Below are 16244 nucleotides of genomic sequence, written 5' to 3' on the forward strand. Positions count from 1 at the left end.
CTTGCTTCATTCAGTGTCTCCAGGTTCATTCATATTATCATATGCTTTATGACTTCATTTCTTTTTACAACTACATAATATTCCATCATGTGACTATACCACAGTTTGTTTATCCATTCATCTCTTGATAAACCCCTGCGTTGTTTCCAGCGTTTGGCAGCATGATTAATGCTGCTTTGAACATCAGTGTGCAGGTTATGTCACTGCTCTCAGTTCTTCTGGATGTATACCCAGTAGTGATATTGCAGGGTCTCATGGCAAATCTATCCAGTTTCTTTAGGAACTGCCAAGCAGTCCTCCACAGTGGCTGTACTATATTTTACAGTGTCACCAACAGCTAATAAATGTTTCTCTCTCTCTGCATTCTCTCCAGCACTTATAGTTGTGTGTCTCTTTAATAGTGGCTATTCTGATAGGTGTGAAATCATATCCCATTGTAGTTTTGATTTTCATTTCCCTAACAATTAGAGGTGAATAGTTTTTCATGTGGTTTTTTTGTTGTTGTTGTTTTGCCATTCGTATTTCTTCATTAGACAAATATCTATTCAGGTGTTTTGCCCATTTTTTAATCAGGTCATGTCTTTTTATTGTTGAGTTGTAACATCTCTTTATGTGTAATGGATGTTAAACTCTTTCTGCATCGATTAAGGTGATCATGCTTTTTTCCCTTCAATTTGTTAATATGTTACATTATGTTGATTGATTTTCTTACGTTGAACTTTCCTTACATACTAGGAATAAACCATACTTGGTCATGATGTGTAATCCAAATATTCTTAGATTCTGTTCGCAAGTATTTTATTGAGAATCTTTGCATCTTTGTTCATTTGAGAGATTGGTCTGTAATTTTCTTGTAGTGTTTCCATCTGGCTTTGGTATTAGAGTGATGTTGGCTTCATAAGGTGTGTAGGGTAATTTCCCCTCCTCTTCAATTTTTTGGAAGATTTTTAACAGGATTGGTGTTAATTCTTTTCAAAATGCTTGATAGAATTCACTTGTGAAGCCATCTGGTTCTGAACTTTTCTGTGTTGTGAGATTTTTGGTGACTGACTCAATGTCTTTAAATGTGATTGGGGGAGGTGGATTTGGCTCAACGGATAGAGCATCCGCCTGCCACATTGGAGGTCCAGGGTTCTAACCCAGAGCCTCCTGACTGGCGTCATGAGCTGGCCCACATGTAGTGCTGATGTGCGAAAGGAGTGTCATACCTCGGCAGGGGTGCCCCCCGCGTAGGGGAGCCCCACGCTCAAGGAGTGCACCTCGTAAGGAGAGCCCACCCATCACGAAAAAAGTGCAGCCTGCCCAAATGCGGTGCTGCACACACAGGGAGCTGACACAGCAAGACGACGCAACAAAAAGAAACACAGATTTTGGGTGCCGCTGACAAGAATACAAGCGGACATGGAAGAACACACAGCAAATGGACAGAGAGAGCAGACAGCTGGGGTGGGGGATAGTGAGGGGGGGAGAAATTTTTTAAAAATGTGATTGGTTTGTAGTGTCAGTGTAGGTTGTTTGTGCATTTCTAGGAATTTGTCTGTTTTATATAGATTATCTTGTTTGTTGGCATAGTTTCTCATAATATCCTCATGATCTTTTTCATTTCTATGGGACCAGTCCTTAATTCCGCCCCCCCCCCCCTTTCATTTCTGATTTTGTTTATTTGCATCTTCTTTTTTTCTTTCTTAGTCTAGCTCAGTTGTCAATTTTATTGATTTTCTCAAAATTAACCAGCTTTTGATTTTGTTGATTTTTCTCTATTGATTTTTGTTTCAGTTTATTTTTTCTCTTATCTTTATTTTTTCTTTTCTTTTACTTGCTTTGGGATTGCTTTGCTGTTCTTTTTCTAGTTTCTCCAGTTGTTCAGTTAGATCTTTGATTTTAGCTTTTCTTTTTTAATATAGGCATTTGGAGCTATAAATTTGCCTCTCAAGGCTACCTTCCCTATATCCTGTAACTTTTGATAAATTGTTTTCTTATTTTTATTTGTCTCAATATATTTACTGATATCACTTGTAATTTCTTCTTTGACATGCTGATTATTTAGGAATACATTGTTTAGCCTCGACACATTTGCTAATTTACCTCTTTCTTGTTTTTTATTAATTCCCACTTTCATTCCATTAGGATCCTAGAAGGTGCTTTGTGTAATTTCAGTCTTTTTATATTTATTGAGAGCTGCATTGTGACCTAACGTGTGTATCCTGGAGAAAGATCCATGGGCACTTGAGAAGAATGAATTTGTGTGCAACATTCTGTGTATGTCTATTAGGTAACTTGTTTATCATATTGTGCAAGTTCTCTCTTTCATTCTTTATCTTCTGTTTAGTTCTGTCTTAATGATGTGAGTGGTGCATTGAAGTCTCGAGCAATTATTGTAGAGATTCTAGTCCTCCCTTCAGTTTTTACAGAATTTGCCTCTTGTATTTTGCAGCACACTGGCTAAGTGCGTAGATATTTATGACTGTTATATCTTTCTGGGGGATTGTCTTTTTACAAATATATAATGACCACCTGTACCTCTTAAAACGTTTTTGCATTTAAAGTCTGTTTTGTCTGATATTAGTACAGCTACCCTTGCTTTTTTTTGGTTACTGTTTGCGTGGAGTTATCTTTTTCCAACCTTTCACTTTCAGGCAGTTTGTATCCCTGGGTCTAACCTGAGTCTCTCGGCAGAATATAGATGGCTCATGTTTTTTTCAATCCATTCTGTCAGCTTATGCCTATTGATTGGAGAGTTTAATCCATTCACATGCAGTCTTATTACTGTAAATGTTTTATTTATTTCCACCATTTTTTTGTGTGTTTTTGTAAGCCAGATCTTATTTTCCTTTATCTTTTTAACTCTCTTTTGGTTGTCCTTTCTGCTCTTCTTCTATACTGTCTTCCAAGCCTCTCTCTCCTATCATTTTCTTTCAGGCTTAAGTCTTCCATTATTGTTTCCCGCAAAGGTGGATTCTTTTTTTTTTTTTTTTTTTTTTTTACTAACTCTCTTAGTTTCTGTTTGTGAATATTTTATACTCACCTTCATATTTGAAGGGCAATTTTGCTTAATAAAGAATTCTTGGCTGGCAATTTTTCTCTTTTAGTATCCCAATTGTATTATATCAGCATCTTCTGGCTTCCATGGTTTTTGATGAGAAATCCATGCTAAGTCTTACTGGGCATCCCTTGTATGTGATGGTTTGCATCTCCCTTGCTGTTCTCAGGGTTTTATCATTTTTGTTGTTTGACATTATAAGTAACATGTGTCTTAGAGTGGCTCTGTTTTGATTTATTCTAATTGGGGTATGCTGTACTTCTTGGATATTTAAGTTCATTTCTTTTATGAGAGTTGGGAAATTTTCAGCTATTATTTCCTCAAATACTCTTCCCTTTTCCCTTATCTTCTCCTTCTGGAACTCCTGTGACACATATGTTGTTGCATTTCATATTGTCACTCAACCCCCTGAGCCCTTGCTCGATTTTTCCATTCTTTTCTCTTTTTTCTTCCAATTTCAGCTGTGCTGACTTCGGTATCATTTATTCTTCTATCCTTTCGAGTATGCTGTTGTATGCCTCCAATGTGTTTTTAATTTCACCTATCGTGCTGTTCATTCCCATGAGCTCTCTTACTTTTCTGTTCAGGTTTTCAAATGCTTCTTTGTGCTTTTTCAATGTCTTCTTGATGTCCTTTATCTCTTTAGCCATGTTGTCTTTCAACTCATTAATTTGATTTTGGAAATTTGTGTGCATCTTGTTAATTAACTAAATCCTGCATCTCTTCTGGGGCTTTGATATGTTCCTTTTCTTGGGCCTCTGTCTTCCATTTTTCTTAGATAGCTTGTAATTTTTTGCTTATGTTTGGGCATCTGTTTAGGATGATGGATTTACTTAGATGCTCAATATTTCACTCCCTTAGGATGATAGTGATGGGAGGCTGTGTGTTACTGCTCTTCTTTGATCTTGTTTCAACCTGGTTCTTTAGGATTTTCCTTGTTAGTTGCTTAAAACTGGGCTCTGGTTCCAGTTATCAGTTGCAGACCCGTTTACTAGTGACTTAGGAAGGGAGGGTATAAAGGCTGGAAAAAGCCACTCTTACTTACTTTTAATTTCCTGACATGCAATTCCTTCTTACCACAGATGGCATGCCCTCTCAGGTCATTGCCTGATTGGAGTGTTTGCTGCAACATGGACTGGATCAATGTGATATAGGTCCCTACCTGGACGCTAAGGGCCTTATAATTCGAACTTTTTCGAGTCAGTTCTACAGCCTTTGATGGCAAACACCTTCCCTTCCACAGTAGGAAGTAATTTCCCTCCCCTCTGTGTCCTCAGTAACCAGTCCCTGATAGTAGAGAGGGAGATTGAGAGGGGGTGGGATCCCTTTAGTCCTTTGCTTTCTTCCAAGGCAAACAATGGCATGTCCCACCCAGCCTAGAAGGGCTGTGGGACACAGCAAACTGAATTTGAGGGTCACAAGCTGTGTCAGCCTTAGGCCGTGTCCCTTTCTTTCCCCTTTCCTGGAAAAGTGGATCCGTGGGGCCCCTTTGTCTGCTGTAGCTGCCAACCCAGGGGCCTGAGTATTCAAAAATATCTTCAGTGTTTGAGGAGAGTCCTGGCAGTAGCAGCAGCATCTTTTAACTCACAGTTTCGCCATCATGATTCTTTTCCTTTGTCCCTCTCTCTTCTGGGCAGTGTTGAGCCTTCCCCTGGTGTCGTAAACCCTAGAAAATTTTTTCCCAGACCATTTCTGCCTGTCCTCTAGCTATTTTTCTGGGAGAGAAGAGAGTCCCACGTCTTTTTAGTCCACCATTTTCACAGAAGTCCAGCAATAATCCTTTCTAACATAAAGATCAATGGTCTCATTTTTCGGAATCCATCTTTCTGTTTATTGCTGGATATATCAATACTTCAAGTCTACATTTTCCCTCATTTGTGCTTTTTTTGTAATTTAATGTATTTTTGTTACATTATAAACAGTGGCTCACTATCATACTCCAGAACATTCGAAGGTAGAGTCAAAGTATGTTAATATCTATCTTTCTATCACCAAGACAGAGTCATTCATTCTTTATAAAGGCAGGAGATATGCCAGTCTCCAATAGATTTCACATTATTGCTGTTCAGATTTTCTAAATTGAGATGTACCTCACGTACTATAAAATTTACTCTTTTAAAGTATACATTTCAGTGGTTTTTGTACATTCACATGGCTTTGCAACCATCCCCACTGTCTTAATTCCAACACATTTTCATCACACCAAAAAGAAATCTTTACCAGTCAGTCACTCCCTGTCTTAATTTGTCTCTGCTGCTATCACAAGTGTGATAAACTGTTTTTGGCTTAAATAACAGGGATTTATTGTCTTATGGTTCCATAGTTTAGAGGGCTTGCCTCTGATAGGATCTGTAGCATTCGGATGCTGGCTACTGTTAATCTTTGGGTTTCTTGGCTTTTCCTTCACGTAGCAATGACTTCTCTTTTCTTCTCCAGATTCCTGATGACTTTTGGTTTCTGCCTGTGGCATTCTCCTTATAAGGCTTCCAATCCAGATTTATTCCCACCCTTTATTTCTTAAGAACATGTACTTCTTAGGGTACTTAATACAACCCATACCCTCTCCATCTACCCATCCCTGCCCTTCCCCCAGGCAAACACTAATCTATTTTCTGTCCTGATGGATTTGCATTTCCCATGTAAAAAGAATCATACAAAAATGTGACCTTTTGTGTCTGGCTTCTTTCACTGAGCATAATGTTTTTGAGGTTCATTTAATGTTATAGTATGTATTAGTACTTATTCTGTTCTATAAACTTTAAAACACCAAAAATATGAAAGGAAAAAAACCAGATGGGTAGGGAAGGTTTGAATTTTATGATTGAACTCTTCTTAAAGAGAATAGATCATAAATGGTACTGAGCATCTTCAGGAAACCATGTGGTTATAGATACCTAATGGCTAGTTATTTTGAGTATCTGTTCATGTGCTTATTGGCCATTTGTACATTTGTATGTCTGTTCAGTTATTTTGCCTATTCCTTGAGTTGTCTCTTTGATTTTAAGTTGTGGGAGTCTTTATATATTCTGGATATTAAATCAATATCAGATAGATGATTGCCAAATATTTTCTTCCATTCTGTACATTGTCTTTTACTTTCTAGATAAAGTCCTTTGATGGGCAAGTTTTAATTTTGATGAAGTCCTTTGGGGGTGTGTGTGTGTGCATGTGTGTTAGTCTAAGAAACCATTGCCAGTTTTTTTCTAGAAGTTTTATGCTTTTGCTTCCTAATATTTGTGGCTTTGATCCATTTTTATTTCATTTTTTACACGGTGTGAAGTAGGAGTCCACCTTTTTATATGTATGTGTGTGTGTGTGTTGTTTTTGATTTTTAATTTTTAAAAATTTTTTTATTAGGGATTAAACCCTGGACTTGTAGGAAGCCAGTGCTCAACCACTGTGCCCCATTGCCTTCCCTGCGTTGGTTTTTTTGTTTGATTTGCTTGTTCATTTCTTTTTTTTTTTCAGTAGGCATTGGGAAACAAACTGGGACCTCCCATGTGGGAGGTCGGAGCCCAACCGCTTGAGCCACATCCTCTCCCCAACTTTATTCTTTTCGTATGGATATCCATTTTTTCACAGCACCTTTTGTTTAACAGACTATTCTTTCTTTAATGAGTGGACTTGACACCCTTGACAAAAATCTGTTGTCCGTTGATGTGAGGGTTTATTACTGAATTCTAAATTTGATTCCATTGGACTATGTTGTCTGTCCTTGTACCAGTCTTACACTGTTTTGATGATCGTAGCTCTCTATTGAGTTGTTTTGTTTTATTTTGTTTCTTTGGGGAGGGTTTGCACAGATTTATTGGAACTGGTCCCGGGGGTAGGGCAGGACTAGAAGAAGGTATTAGGACTCGTGATGGTGACATGCAAGGCAGAGTGGGGCAGCACGAACTTGATCTTCGAGTCATGAAACTGTTTTTCGGCATGCCAGCGGCATTTGCTGGACGCAGTCTCCTCCACCTTTATGATCTGGATGGAATGAGTGTGCTTGCTGTGTGGGCACCCATGTTGTGATAGCACAGGGTGATGGCACTGGTCACAGTACTCCCAGAACCTGTTGTGTTTCCTGCTGTGGGTGGGAGTTACAGCATAGCCACATGCCAAAGTTTTTCACCCATAGTAGAAACTTTTCGAACGTTTGCACACAGAACACAATTTCTCCCCAAGACTTCTTCATCTGCTTCAGCTGAGACATGAAGTACCAGAAGCAGGACTTGGCAACAACATGGTTGGGAGCAAAGGTCCATATGCGGTTAAAGAAACAGTGTCCAGCACTTGGGGTTGGGCAGGCAGTGCCCCACCACCTTGTATTTCATTGTACCTGAGGTATTCACGGCCCTCTCTCTGCACTTGGCACCACTCATAAAAGGACGTATTGAGTTTTAAAATCAGTAAGCATGAGTCCTACAACTTTTTTCTTTTTTTGAGATGGTTTTGGTTATTTTGGGTCCTTTACCTATCTTTTAAGTTAGATGATTGGCCTTTCCACTTTTACAAAGATGGCTTTTGAATTTTTTTTTAACAAATCCGTTTTATTGATAACATCCTAATAAAGCATACAGTTCATCCAAAATGTATGTTGGATTTTGATTGAAATTTGCATAAATCACTTTGGGTAGAACAGACTTCCTAACAATATTAAGTTTTACAGTCTGTGAACACAGAATGTCATTTCATTTATTTAGATCTTTATTTTGTTTTTCCATTGTTTTATACTTTTCCTTTAAATCATTGGTTAAATTTATTCCTAGATATTCTTTTACTTGCTGTTCTAAATGAATTCTTGAATTCCTTTTTGCATTGTTCATTGCTAATGTATAGAAATGCCACTGATTTTTTGCATATGGTTCTTGTTTGCTGAATTCATTCATTAGTTCTAGTAGCTTTCTCATAGATTCTTCAGGATATTCTATATGTAGGATAATACCATCTATGATTAGCCAAAGTTTACATTTCCTTTCCAGTGTTGATTCCTTTTATTTATTTATTTTGCCTTATTGGTCTGGCTAGAACTGCCAGTACCATGTTGAGTAACAGGGATGACAGCAAGCATCCTGTCTTATTCCTGGTCTTAGGGAGAAAGCTTACAATCTTCCACCATTGTGTATGATGTTAGCCATAAGGTTTTTTTCCTGTCCTTTAATCGTGTTATATATTTTCTTTTATTTTTTGTCTTCTAAGTGTTTTTATCATTTGTCAGATGTCTTTCCTGCATCACTTGAGATGATCTTTCAGTTTTATTTTTTCTTTCATTCTATTAATATGATTTATTATATTTATTTATTTTCATGTTTTGAACTACCCTTGCGTTTCTAGGATCAATCCCCCTTGATCATGGTGTGTAATTCTTTCAGTGTGCTGTTGGGATTGGTTTGCTAGTATTTGGTTGAGTATTTATTGGACTATTCATGAGGGATATTGTTGTGTACTTTTCTTGTTATATTTATTTATATGGTTTTAGTATTGCGGTAGTGATGTCCTAATAGAATGAGTTAGGAAGTTTTCCCTCTTCAGTGTTTTGAAGGCATTTCAAGGCAATTGGTGTTAATTCTTCTGGACTTCTCTTTTGGAGGTTTGGTTTGGTTTGACACTAAAGTTCGTTCTTTGTTTTATTTTTTAATATAAAAAAATTTTTCTGATAACACATACAATCTAAATTTTATCCTTTTAACCACATTGAAATACACAGTTGAAATTCACCATTTTGAGCAGGTTTTTTGTTTTGTCATCTCTTTAATTGTTATTGGTCTCTGGAGATATTCTACTTCTTGAGTCTATATGGGTAGGTTTGGCATCTAGGAATGTGTCCATTTTATTTAGGTTATCTAATTTGGCATACAGTTATTCATAGGATTCTTTGTAATCCTTTTTATTTCTACAGAGTTGGTAATAATGCCCCCTCCAGTTTCATTTCTGATTTTCAATATTTCTCTGTTATCTGTTCTAGCGTAGATTTGTTGATTGTCCTGATTGTTTTCAAAGAACCAACTTTTGGATGCGTTCATTTCTCTAATTTTTTTTTTCTCTATTTCATTTACCTCTAGTCTAATCATTGTTTCCTTCCTTCTCGTTTTGGGTTAATTTGCACTTTTTCTAGTTCATCAATTGTGAAATAAGGTCTTTGAGATTTTTCTTCTTTTTTAATGTTAACATTTTTTTTAACATTTAATGTTAACATATATTTCCCTCTCAGCCTTTGGTACTTCCCATAAGTTTTGGTACCTTGTGTTTTAATTTTCATTCACCTGGAAGTATTTCCCAGTTTCTCTTGTGATTTCTTCTTTTACCCATTGGTTTTTTAAGAGTGTAAAGTTTAATTTCTGCAAATTTGTATGTTTCCCAGTTCTCCCTCTGTTGATTTCTAGCTTCGATCCCTTTTTTGGTGGGGGAGAAGATACATTGTATGCTTTAAATATTTTCAAATGTATGGAGACTTGTTTTGGACCTAACATGATCTGTCCTGGAGAATGACCCATGGGCACTTCAAAATAATGTGTATCTTGCTGCTGTTCTACACATGTCTGTATATGTTCTCTATAGTCCATTAAGTCTAGTTCATTTTTCGTATTGTTGAAGCCTTGTTTCTTAATTGATCGTCCTGTACATTATTGAAAGTGGAATATTTAACATCTCCTACCATTAATGTAGGACCATCTGTTTTTACTTTCCAGCCTATCAATATTTGCTTCATATATTTTGGGGCTATTGGGTGCGTATATTTATCTTGTTGAATTGACCCCTTATCAGTATGTGGTATCCTTCTTTGTTCCTTTTAATGTCTTTTGACTTAACACCTATTTTTTCTTATATTAGTATAGTTTCTCCAGTATTTTTATTTGGTTTATTTTTATAATTTCTATTTCTTTATTATATGTTTTTTTTACTTTTTTATCTTTATTTTTTATTGTCTTTTTTTTAAAAAGGTAAACAGATCACACAAAATCTTATTTATTTATTTAAAAGATTTATTTATTTATTCATTTCTCTCCCCTTCCCCCCCACCCCAATTGTTCCGTGTGTCTATTTCCTGTGTCATCTTCTTTGTCTGCTTCTATTGTTGTCAGCGGCACGGGAATCTGCGTTTCTTTTTGTTGCATCATCTTGCTGCGTCAGCTCTCCGTGTGTGCAGTGCCATTCTTGGCCAGGCTGCACTTTCTTTCGCGCTGGGCGGCTCTCCTTATGGGGCGCACTCCTTGCGCATGGGGCTCCCCTATGCACAGGACACCCCTGCATGACATGGCATTCCCTGCGTGCATCAGCACCGCGCATAGGCCAGCTCCACACAGGTCAAGGAGGCCCGGGGTTTGAACCGCGGACCTCCCATGTGGTAGACTGATGCCCTAACCACTGGGCCAAGTCCGCCACCAAAATCTTATTTGTTATCATTTTGCTCATTTATCATTGTGTTAGGGTTCTCTAGGGAAACAGAATCAACAGGAGATATCTCTAAATAGTATGGGATTTTATAAAGTTCTCTCACATGACTGTGAGAATGCGTTAAGTCCAGATTCCGCAGGCAGGCTGCAAACCAGGAGCTCCCATGGAGGTCTGTTGTTTGTCCTCAATGAGTTTGCAGTTCCAATGAAGGTCTGATGAAGGTCCTCAGTGAATTTCCAGGGGACTTAAGAGCTGGAAATTCTCTCTGAGCTGGAAATTCTCTCCGAATGCTGAAATCACTTCCCCTTTTAAGGCCTCCAAGGGATTAGATAAAACTTCACTCATTTGCTGATGGCAATTTTCCTGGTTAGTCTTTTTCTAGTATGCCCCAAGTCTGTTCTTTCTTGTTGGAATGGGAGTTTTCTCTTTTTCCTTTGGATGGGCCATCATTTCCTTTTTCTTTGTTTTGCAATCTTTTATTGCTCACTTAATGTTTTTATACATGAACTTTAGTTCCTAAGTTGCCTGTTCTTTATGTTTTATTCATCTGTGATACAGACAGAGATTTGTAGGGATCTTATTGTTATGGAGAAATGTGATTAACCTATTCAAAGACCAGGTAGCTTCAGGTGGCACATTTTTATAATTACTGTGATTTTTTTCCCTTTGTGATACAGGGATAAATTTTAAATGATCAGTAGCTTTCTAACTTATAAATCAGAAATGTTCTGGAATTGAAGTAATGAAAATATTCTCTATTGTGTTCTCTACACATAGTCATGTGAGACAATGTTTATAAAACTCTTATAATATTTACAACTGTCTCCTATTTCTCTAGAGAACCCTGTGTAATAAAGCTTTGGTACCACAAGTGGTTCTTCATAGAATCTTAGGTTGAGATTTCTAAATTGGTTTTGGAGGTTTTAAAATTGGTTCTGTGATCTGATTGGATTCAAAGGCACTTTCTTTCCGGTAATCAAGATGGCATTGATAGTCCATGGGTTGAGTTGGCAATAGAGATAGGCAAAATATCACCACTGGGTAAGGCTACTAAAGGTGATAAGAGTCAAGGCTCTGGGTGAGAATGTTTTTGACACCTTCACAGAGTTTTATGGAGTTAAAAGGTACGATGATGTTGGCTAGTTGTTCCTAAATACTCTAGATACAGTTATAAAAGAATGGAATGAGCTGCAGGCTGCAAATTTCAAATTTGCATCCTAAGTGCCCATGAATTATCTGAAAGTTTTTATGTAAAAGAAAATCTTGTTTCATGCAGCTGCAGACTTGAGATCTCTGAAAACCAGACACAGAGTTTCATTGTGCAAGTAGCAGAGTTACAGTGGAAACTAAAATCTGAACTTTGCAGGGTTCCTTACAGTCAGTTGACTAAGGAAGAGAAAACTCAGGCCTGGTTTACCGGTGGTTCTGCAAGTAGACATCTGCAGCCACTGCAGCGCCTTTCTGGGACATCTCTGAGAGACAGTGGTAAGGGGAAGTTTTCCCTGCAGGTGGAACTTAGAGCCATGCTCAAAGGTTGTTCCTTTTGTTTGGAAGGAGAATTGGTCAGAGGTGCATTTGTACACTGAATCATGGCCTGCTGAATGGTTTGGCTGAATGGTCAGGGACTTGGAAGGAACATGATTGGAAAATTGGTGACAAAGAAGTCTGGGGAAGAGGTATGTGGATAGACCTTTCTGAATGGGCAAAAACATGAAGATATGTGTGTCCCACATGAATACTCACCAGAGGGTGATTTCAGCAGAGGAAGATTTTAATAAGTGGATAAGTTGACCCATTCAGACAGCTTCTTTCCCCAGCCACTCCTGTCATTGCTCATTGGGCTCATGAACAAAGTGGCCATGGTGGTAGGAATGGAGGTTCTGCATGGGCTTAGCAACGTGACCTTCCCCTCTCCCAGGCCAAACCTGGCTACAGCCACTGCTAAGTGCCCAATTTTCCAGGAGCAGAGACCCACACTCAGCCCCCAATATGGCACCATTTCCCAAGGTGATCAGCTTGTTACCTAGTAGCAGTTTGATTACATTGGACTACTTCCATCATGGATGGGGCAGCAGTTTGTTCTAACTGGAATAGATATATACTCCGGATATGGGTTTGCCTTCCCTACATGCAGTGCTTCTGCCAAAACTACCAACCATTGACTTACTGGATGTCTTATCTACCATCACGGTGTTCCACACAGCATTGCTTCTGATCAAGGAACCTACTTCACAACAAAATATGTGTGGGAATGGGCACATGCTTATGGAATTCACTGGTCTTACTGTGTTCCCCGTCATCCTGAAGCACCTGGATTGATAGAATGGTAGAATGGCATTTTTATTCTTAAAAATTTATTTTATTTATTTATTTGCCCTCACTTGTTGTTTGCACTCTTTCTTCTCTCTGTGTCTGCTTGTCATTTCTTTAGGAGGCACCAGGAACTGAACCTGGGACCTCCCATGTAGGGGAGAGGGACTCAGTCACTTGAACCACCTGTGCTCCCTGCTTTGTTGTATCTCTCATTGTGTTTCCTTTTTGTCTTATTGTGTCATCTTGTTGCATCAGTTCGCTGCACCAGCCTGTCGTGCCAGCTTGCTGTCTTGCTCATCTTCTCCAGGAGGCATTGGATCCGAACCGAGGACTTCGCATGTGGTAGGCAGGAGCTCAGTCACTTGAACCACATCCGCTTCCCCAGAATGGCCTTTTGAAGACTCAGTTATGGCACCAACTAGGTGAACCTTGCAGGGCTGGAGCAGTGTTCTCTAGGAAGCTGTATAGAAGGGAATTAACTGTACTGGCTGGGGTGATTGATTCTGACTATCACAGGGGAAATAGGACTTAAGTTACACAATGGAGGTAAAGAAAAGTTTGCCTAGAATACTGGAGATTGCCTAGGCTATCTCTTAGAACTAAGATGCCATGTGATTAAAGTCAGTGGAAAACTGCAAAAATCCAATCTAGGCAGACTAACAGTGGCCCAGAATTTTCAGGAATGAAGGTTTTGGTCACTCCAGGCAAAGAACTATGGCCAGCTAAGGTGCTTGCTGAAAGTAAAGGGATCATGGAATGGGGAGTAGAAGAAGGTAGTGATGAATATCAACTTAAACCATGTGACCAGTTACAGAAACGAGAACTGTAATGGTTATGAATATTTCTTCCTTCTTTTGTTATGTTTGCATATATACATAAATGGAAATCTTTGTTTTCTTCCCTATCTTATTTCCTTATATGGCATAAGTTGTATTTGTTTCATGTCATAGTGTTTAGGGATGTCAAAATTAAAAGTGGATATTAGTCAAGGACTTAACACCTTGTTCAGGAGGGATTCAGTACATTTCCAGTTGTATGCGGAACAGTTGAGTATTATTAGGTGGCAAAGGAAAATCTGTTATTATTATTATTTTTTGAGATTAAGTGTGGTTAAGGAAGGAATTCTTAACCATTTTTGTTCCATGGAGCCCTTTACCAGTCAGATTAAAACTACAGACCTCTTACTAAGTATATAATACTGTATATTATTTAATAAATATATCACAACTGCATCAACATGTGCCCACAAGAATAATGTTGTTGTTGTTTTTTATTTATTTAAATTGAAGCTCACACCCTTGTTAAGAACCCCTAGGTTAAGATGATGTGTGTGGCTTCCAGGTTGACAAGGGGTAGACTGTGATGGCTAGGCTAATGTGTCAACTTGGCCAGGTAATGGTGACCCCTTGTTTGGTCAAGTAAGCATGAAGCTAATAATAATGCAAGGACATTTCAGGGACTGTAGTCATCAGTGAGGTAACTGCCTTCAGCAGTGAATGAGGTTTCATCCAATCAGTTGAAGACTTTAAAAGGAGATATGATTTCAGCTTTCAGAAAGAGAATTCCTATCTCTACTTCAAACAACCAGAGTTTCTATGGGAATTCTTTGAGGACAGAGTTCCTGGCTTGCAGCCTGCCCTACTGAATTTGGCCTTGTGCATCCCCATGGTCAAGTGAGGAGACCATTTTATAACATCTCTTAGTAATTGCAGATATCTCCTATAGGTTCTGTTTCCCTGGAGAATCCTGACAATACAATGCTCAATATATAAGGGTCATATATGAAAAAGCCCCAGCTAACATCATGCTCAGTGTGAAAGCATGAAGCTTTTTCCCTAATCAGGAACAAGAGAAGGATGTGCGTTACCACTATTGCTATTCAAAATTACGTTGGAAGTAATAGCCCGACCACGTTGACAAGAAGAGTAAATAAATGGCATCCACATTGAAAGGAAGAAATAATACTCCTTCATAGATGACATTATCCTATAAATAGAAAATCCGTAAGAATCTGCAAGAAAGCTCAGAAGTAATGAGTGGAGAAGTTCTGGCAATGGTTGATTGATGGTAGCACGACATTGTAGATGTAATTAACACATTGAATTGTATATTTGAAAGTGGTTAAAATGAGAAATTGTAGGTATATGAATAGAATCATATAGCATGTAACTTTTTTTTTTTTTTTTTTTTTTGAGGTACCAGGGGCCAGGGATTAAACCCAGGACCTCGTATTTGGGTAGCTAGTGATCAATGACTGAGCAACATCAACTTTCTGAATTGGTTTCTCATTTGTTTTAACTTGTTTATTTTTGTTTTTCAGGAGGCATTGGGTTCCTAACCCAGGACCTCCATGTGGGAGGTGGGCACTCAGCTTCTTGAGCCATATCTGCCCCCCAGCATGTAACATTTTGAGATTGGCTTTTTTAAAAAAAAAACAAAAAACTACACACAGTGCTCTTGAGATCCTTTCAAATGGTTGCATGTGTTAATAGTTCATTCCTTTCAGTGCTCAGTTGTATTATACTTTTTGGGTTTTCTAGAGTTTGTTTAACCATTGACTTGCTGAAAGACATTTGGCTTGTTTCCAGTTTTTGTCTATTACAAATAAAGTTGTTATGAACATTCATTTTCGTTTTTTGTGTGCACATAAGTTTTTGTTCTCTGAGTTCACCACCTGAGTGCAATTACTGTGTTGTATGGTAAGAGTATGTTATAGTGTTTTAAGAAACTGCCATGTCATTTTCCAGAGTGACTATCATTTTACTTTCCCACTGGCAGTGTATTAAAGATCCAGTTTCTCTGGATCCTCGCAAGCATTCACTATTTTTTAGTTTAACTGTCCTAATATAGTTGTGATAATATCTCATGGTGGGCTTGTTTGTATTTTTTATTGGCTAATTATATTGTTCATTTTTCTTGTGCTAATTTGCCATCTGTGTATCCTTTTTGGTGAAATGTCTGTTCATGTCTTTTGCCCATTTTCTAATTAGATTGCTTGTTTTTGTATTGTTTTTGAGGGCTTATACAAGTCCTTTGTCAAATACTTTATTTGCAAATATTTTTCTCAGTCCATAGCTTGTCTTTCATCTGTAAAATTAGAATAACCTTTAAAATATTCATTATTACTTGGGAGCGGGTGTAGCTCAGTGGTTGAGTTCTTGCCTCCCTTGTACAAGGTCTTGGGTTCAATCTAAAGTATCTCATATAAATAATATTCTTTATTATATGAAGGAGACTTGACTCATCCTTGGAGGGACATGATGTATTAAAAGTGTGTATTTAACAAGAAGATAGTTTACATTTCTTGGAATTAGCAGTATTTAAACTTATCTGCATTAGGTAGTACCTTGGAAAATACTACTTAAATTTTCTTGTCAAATAAGTTTAATCTGCTTTGAAGCAGATTTCTTTATTTAGAATTTTCTGCATTGCCATACATTTTTAAGTACTGATATTCCAAAGGAAAATATGTCTTAATTAATATATTCTGTAAGTAGCTTTTAATTTT

The 16244-nt window shown here is 37.8% G+C and overlaps 1 protein-coding gene across 11 annotated transcripts in view; it reads left to right on the plus strand.

The window, feature by feature from the left end:
• Positions 1 to 16244, plus strand: part of ORC4 (origin recognition complex subunit 4) — a 133711-nt gene that overhangs the window by 32148 nt on the left and 85319 nt on the right. Inside the window, exon 2 of one of the 11 annotated variants that reach the window (XM_071216454.1) lies at positions 12992 to 13078. The exons of the other annotated variants lie outside the window; for them this stretch is intronic. The gene's annotated coding sequence lies outside the window, so the exon portion shown is untranslated. The remainder of the gene's footprint in view (positions 1 to 12991; positions 13079 to 16244) is intronic. 11 annotated transcript variants of the gene reach the window in all.

The sequence above is a fragment of the Dasypus novemcinctus genome, chromosome 7, assembly GCF_030445035.2.
Source record: "Dasypus novemcinctus isolate mDasNov1 chromosome 7, mDasNov1.1.hap2, whole genome shotgun sequence".
NCBI lineage: Eukaryota > Metazoa > Chordata > Mammalia > Cingulata > Dasypodidae > Dasypus > Dasypus novemcinctus.